The sequence below is a fragment of the Zootermopsis nevadensis genome, unplaced genomic scaffold (genome assembly GCF_977971745.1).
Source record: "Zootermopsis nevadensis isolate Lab colony 2312 unplaced genomic scaffold, Znev_1.0 Znev_ptg000036l, whole genome shotgun sequence".
NCBI classification, from domain to species: Eukaryota; Metazoa; Arthropoda; class Insecta; order Blattodea; family Termopsidae; genus Zootermopsis; species Zootermopsis nevadensis.
The window spans coordinates 185,088-191,691 of NW_028259168.1; the positions used below are offsets into that span (position 1 = coordinate 185,088).

At 45.4% G+C, this 6,604-nt stretch overlaps 1 pseudogene; it reads right to left on the reverse strand.

Moving 5' to 3' along the window:
• Window positions 1-2,390: 2,390 nt before the first annotated feature.
• LOC147871950 (signal recognition particle RNA) lies at window positions 2,391-2,651 on the reverse strand (annotated as a pseudogene).
• Between the last annotated feature and the right edge of the window lie 3,953 nt (window positions 2,652-6,604).

A 6,604-nucleotide genomic window follows, 5' to 3' on the forward strand; every position in this document is an offset into this window, starting at 1 on the left:
GGCGAAAAAGTGTAACGGAGATGTGTAGGATCCGTATCCGTAACGTCGTGTTTGTTTATTTCAGTCGTAATCCAGGGCGAGCCTCAGGTACTGGGCGGGCGACAGGTGGCGGATAGTGATATGAGGGTTAGCTGCGAATAAGGGGCAGTCCCGGACCGAGGCGGCAAGACCGGAGAGCGTGGGAGTGTAGCTGGTGGCAGGCTACACCCATCAAATACCACATGAGCTCAGTGCCCCCACTGCCTTGTGGGTAGGGGAGGAATCCCCAAAGGCTAAGGGAAGGAAAACCCTGACAGAAAACCAAAGGTAGAAGGGGCTGCATAGGGATAGAGAAACCAGTCCTTCTAAGGGAAAGAACCCGGAATAAAAACTTATGGAGGACCGTGGGGGGGTGCACATCGGACTACCAACCCAATTCTGGAAGAAGCTCACACACTGAAAGGGCCGTAGTGCTAGAGAAGAAGAGGTTGGAGCAGAAGCGCACATGTAATGAAGAAATTCGAAACTTTCATTTTGTTTGTATGTATTCTTCCTTTGTGTGTGTCTGCGTGCGCGCGCGAGCGTTTGGGTGTGTGTATGTGGCGTGGGGCGTGGGGCGTGTGGGGCCTGGTGTCCTGTCGTGTTGTATCGTGTGGTTTGGTGTGTTGTGTGGTGTGTTCTGCAGTCGTGTCGCGTCGTGTCGTGTCGTCGTGTGCTGTCGTGTCGTGTGGTGTACTGTGGTGTGGGCCGACACCACACGACACGAGACGACGCCACACGAGACGACGCCACACGACACGACGCCACACGACACGACGCCACACGAGAGGACGCCACACGAGACGACGCCACACGAGACGACGCCACACGAGACGACGCCACACGAGACGACGCCACACGAGACGACGCCACACGAGACGACACACCACGCGACACGTCAGCACACCACACGACACGACACTACACGACTGCACACCACACCACACCACACCACACCACACTACACGACAAGACACCACCCCCACACCACGCCCCAGACGCCCCACACGCCACACACACACCCAAGCGCGCGCGCACACGCACACACACACACAGAGGAGGAAGACGTACAAACCTAATGAAAGTTTCGATATTCATTACATGTCCTTCTTCTTCTCCTTTACCACTACGGCCCTTTCAGTGTGTCAGCTTCTTCCAGAATTGGGTTCTTAGTCCGATGTCCAACCCCCACAGTCCTCCAGAAGTTTTTATTCCGGGTTCTTTCCCTTAGAAGGATTGGTTTCTCTTTTCCTATGCAGCCCCTTCAACCCTTGGTTTTCTGTCAGGGTTTTCCTTCCCTGTTTTAAAGAAGTAATTGTTTTGTTTGTTTGTTTGTTCCGAAATGTAAATCGATCAATCGATAAGGAATATGAATGATATTTTATTATCTTAATTATAATAAATTTTAAATAAAATTATATTGTGATCAGACGGATTAAAATAAATAATTGATATAATTGTTTTATTTCCATTGTCATAAATATTGTACAGATTTCTTCCAATTTTGGGCTGTGGTCTCCAGAAACCAAGTTTTATTGCTGGAGAGTGGCCATGTTTGAAGAATATTCAGATTTCATATTTATTAGAATGTGGAACAGGAAATCTACCTTTTAGTTTTTAGTTTTCATTTTTATGTTTGATTAGTGGAGTTAGGCTTTGAAATTTTCTATTATGATATATATTTAAAAAATGCTTTTTCATAGGTTAAAAAGCATACATACAGATTATGTGAATTTAAAGTTAAATTTGATAAATTATGCATGGAAATAGTTAAATAAATGGAATGATTGTTAATTTATAAATAATGATAGTTCATCATATAAATTGGAGTATTAAAACATCAGTAGGTCTCACAAGTTCTCTGCAGAATATATTTGTTTTAATTTGGAATGAACATTCTTCTCCATAATTGCAAAATCTGTGAGGTGGCAATTCAGCCCTACTGGCTCTCGTGACTGGACCAAATTATCCCAGGCCGGGAGGTGGTACGGTTGTGGGATGGTAATAGCGGTTAAGCCAAAAAACTTAATAAATGAACCCCCGATTAAACAACAAGGGATATTTAATAAAAATATATATAAATTCAAAAGGAGAACAAACTCCCAAGGCTCAGGCTCCGGTAGGGGGTTACAACCCAAAAAATATCAGACCTATCTGTCTCCAAGCTGAGTCGTTCTCTGCCCGGCGGACACACACACACACAGACTGTCTGCCCTGCTGTCTCATCTGGGTCTCGAAGCCGCCGACTCCAAAGAACTTCGAGAGAGCAGATAGGCTACTCGAGCCATGAGACATGGCTCATCCTCCCCCCCCCCAAAAAAAAAGATCCCAGGGCCGGGGTTGTCGTAGTACAGGTGCCGGTAGCTCCGATCACAGGTGACTTCCGGTCTGCTCTAAAGCAGCTCCCAGTCTTCATGCGCGATCCCATTACAGCATCATACGGGTGAGTTTCCTCTCTGGCCCGATCCACCCCTCCTTAAACAACCTGGCCACCCCGGGCTCCCCCCAGGGTGTCCATATTGATACCGAGCTTAGCTGTGGGACACAGAACACCAGAACTCCCAACCTCAAGTCATTTCTCAACACTTAGCCTCTAAGTAGTTGGATTACAGGAGTTCGTCACCACTCCCAGCACGTCGGAGCCCCAGCCCTGGCTTTCAGCTTCGTTGTGGGCACCGAAAGTGCATACGCAGAGTCACGACCGAGTAGACAACCCCCCCACCCCCACAAAAAAAAAATGAAAGTGATAGTGGAACCACGGTTCCGGAGAATTTGACGTAAATACGTCTTTACGGAAAGGAAGTTTATATATTGGCTTTATTCTAAATATTCCCTTCATACATGCTGTACAATTGAGATAAGTTTGATTAAGACTTTGCTTATTTAACCTGAATTAGTTACGCTTAAGATGGGTCTGTGGTAGCTGAAATATCTTTTTTTTATTTTTACTATAAAAATTTGTGATTTCGTCGTCATCAATCAACAATGTCAACAGATATTTGTTTATACTCTGCATTGTTGTGTTGGTATAGAAACACAACAATGCCGAGTAAACAAATAACGCTTCACAACAAAGAAATCAAAAAATATCAAGCCAGTCGCATTATCACTGCTCCAGAAGCAGCAGACCGCAATCTTGATTATCGACTGACAGTTGGCTTAAAACATCAGAAAAGCGAAAGAAGACGTCATCAAGTATTTGAAGTACCAACTCCAACAACTTCACAAGGTAAACTGATCCTCATTCGATATATTACGATTACGAAAACTATTATGATCGATTTTAAGACGAAGATTTGCAAGGGTGGGGATGGACGTAGAAAGTTGACTGAACAAGAACAGCGACGTAAAGACGTAGAATATCAGATTAGAGAACGCGCTCCGGAAGGAGCGCCCTGCTCTAGTCTTCTACTATAAAAATTTGTGATTTTCGTTGTCTTCAGGAAATGACGTCTTCAAACAATGTCAACAGATATTTGTTTATACTCTGCATTGTTGTGTTGGTATAGAAACACAACAATGCCGAGTAAACAAATAACACTTCACAACAAAGAAATCAAAAAATACCAAGCCAGTCGCATTATCACTGCTCTACAAGCAGCACATCGTCTCCGAACAGCGACAGAAAACTATTTAAGAAATGGAGAAAAGTGAGAGAAGGTAATCTGATACTGATAATAATACTCATTCAAGTCAAACTGCTTACGAAAACTGACGCCTCTGTGTTAAAATTATATTTAGGCGATAAATACAATGAAAGGAAGGGGTTAAAAGACTTGAGTAAGACACAAAAAAAACCCTCCGAAGGGGGGGGGGGTTAGTTTAGTTTCTTACTCAAGATTTTAACAAATTAATATACAAAAACCTCAGAATTCTAAATTTTAAAAAGAAATGCAAAACTTGCTTTACGTATAGATTATAGCTATACATAAAGCTTAAAAATGTTCAGCAGAGATGAAAGCATCTACGGAATAGTAAGAGTGAGTGAAGAGGTAATATTTCAATGCAGGCTTATACCTTTATATAATAACTTAGACTTTTAACTGTTGGAAGATTATTAAACAACTTGATACCTGTATAGTAGACTCCTTTTTGATATTTAGTAAGGTTAGGATTTGGCACATAGAGATCACGTTTCCATCTTGTATTTAAATTATGTACATCTGTATTTCTTTTAAATTTATCTAAGTTTTCCACCACACATGATAGACAGCAGAGTATAAATTCACTTGCAAGTGGAAGTATATTAAATTTACGAAATAATTTTCTACAAGATACAATGCTTTTGACACCGGCCATTATTCTAATTAATTTGTTTTGCATGTAAAAAGTTGTCAGTGGAACCATGGTTCCGGATAATTTGACGTAAATACGTCACACTTGCTTTACAATCGAGTAAAGTTTGATTAAGACATTGCTTATTTAACTTGAATTAGTTACGCTTAAGATGGGTCTGTGGTAGATGAATGTAATGTAATGTAATGTAAGGTAACTATGTAGGTAACCATTGTTGTTTATTTGTTGATAAACAGATGACGTTTCCCAGGTAACATATCAATGAAGTTTGACGTTTTCCAGGTAACATATTGTGATGTGTTGGGGTTGGCATTGTTGTTAGTTTATAGGCATTGTTGTATTCATGCATTGTTGTATTACTATTGACATTGTTGCGTTTAGCATTGTTGCGTTTAGCATTGTTGCGTCTATTTATTGGCATTGTTGCATAGCCATTGTTGTAATTGTATAAAAGCCGATTGACAATCGGCTTTGAGAGCAGTGTAGTAGGTGAGAGTGTGGAAGAAATACTGCGAAGAGAGCTGAAGTGTGAATTGCTTGTAGGAGAAGTGTGTTGTAAACGAGATTATTTTGTGCTGTAAGGACGTTTTAGTTGATTAAATTCATTATTGTTGGAAGACTTTGTGGTCTCTTACAATCCCTGCAAGAAATCAAGGGTTGACAATCAAGGTTGTATACCTACCCACGCTACATTGGTGTCAGAAGTGGGATCCGAGCAGACCGTACGTGCTGCAGACAGCGTCCGGTGAAACCATCCCCGTTTTGAAAGAGGTGTTAGTTGAGCTAACGCTGGGGCAAAGTGTCATCCGCACCTGGATTTTTGTTGCCGACGTCACGGACGAGATCATCCTGGGGCTGGACGTCCTGCGAGCTTACGATGCGACGGTGGACCTAGGACGCCAAGTGCTGCGACTGGGCCAAGAAGAGATATCTCTGTGGGGCCCTCGGAGCAGACCCCGATCAACACGCCTGACATTAGCCAGCGAGGAGATAATACCGGCGCGGTGCGAGAGGGTGGTGATGGCACGGATGAACGACCCCGTGGGAACGGCGAGCGGAATAATAGAACCTGGTATGGACCCTTTACCACGAGAAGGACTATACGTAGCCAGGGCGCTAGTCAGCACCCAGCGCAGCGTGCCTGTGAGAATTGTGAATGTCGGGGACGGCGACCAAGTGCTGGCAGAAGGCACAACCCTGGGCCTGTGTGAACCGGTCACGTGGGCGGGCCCGGCTGGCAATACAGAACCTCCGCCGCAGAATAGAGAGCTGTGCAAGCCACTGCAGGGCATGGTCGCCGATGCTATCCTGAACCTGAAGACAATGGAAGCCAGGGAGTTGAAGGCATTGGTCCTCGACTTTCAGGATGTCTTCGTGACAGAAAACAATGGTTATGGGCGGACGGACAGAGTGCTCCACCGCATCAGCACAGGCGATGCTCGTCCGATCCGTCAGCCTCCTCGGAGGCTTCCGTTAGCAAAACAAGAAGAGGTGGACGGTATGCTAAGGGACATGGGGGAACAAGGTGTGATCGAGGCATCAGACAGCCCGTGGTCGTCGCCTGTCGTGCTTGTGCGAAAGAAGAACGGGGAACTGCGGTTCTGCGTTGACTACAGGAAGCTGAATAACGTCACCAAGAAGGATTGCTTCCCACTGCCCAGGATCGACGACACCCTAGACACACTGGCAGGGGCCAAATGGTTCTCGACATTAGACCTAAAGAGTGGCTACTGGCAGGTGGCCCTGCATCCCGAGGATAAAGAGAAGACTGCATTCTCTACTGGACAGGGGCTGTGGCAATTCACGGTAATGCCATTCGGCCTTTGCAACGCTCCGGCAACGTTCGAGCGGCTGATGGAGTCCGTCCTGCGTGACCTGACGCACAAATCCTGCTTGGTCTACCTGGATGATGTCATCGTCATTGGTCGGACATTCCGGGAGCACTTGGATAATCTGAGGGAAGTGCTCCAGAGGCTCAGGGAAGCCGGACTTAAGCTGAACTCCGGAAAGTGTCGGATGTTCCAGAAGGAAGCGAAATATCTAGGACATGTGGTTTCCCCCGGCGGGGTGACCACCGATCCCGAAAAGCTGAAGGCCGTGCGAGAGTGGCCGAGGCCAAAGGACAAGCACGAGCTAAGGAGCTTCATCGGCCTATGCACCTACTATCGGAGATTCATTGCCGGGTTTGCTGACATCGCCAAGCCACTGACTCAACTCACCGAGGAGAAAAGAACGTTCCACTGGTCCCCGGAGGCGAACGTCGCATTCGAGTCCTTAAAAGAGTCGCTGT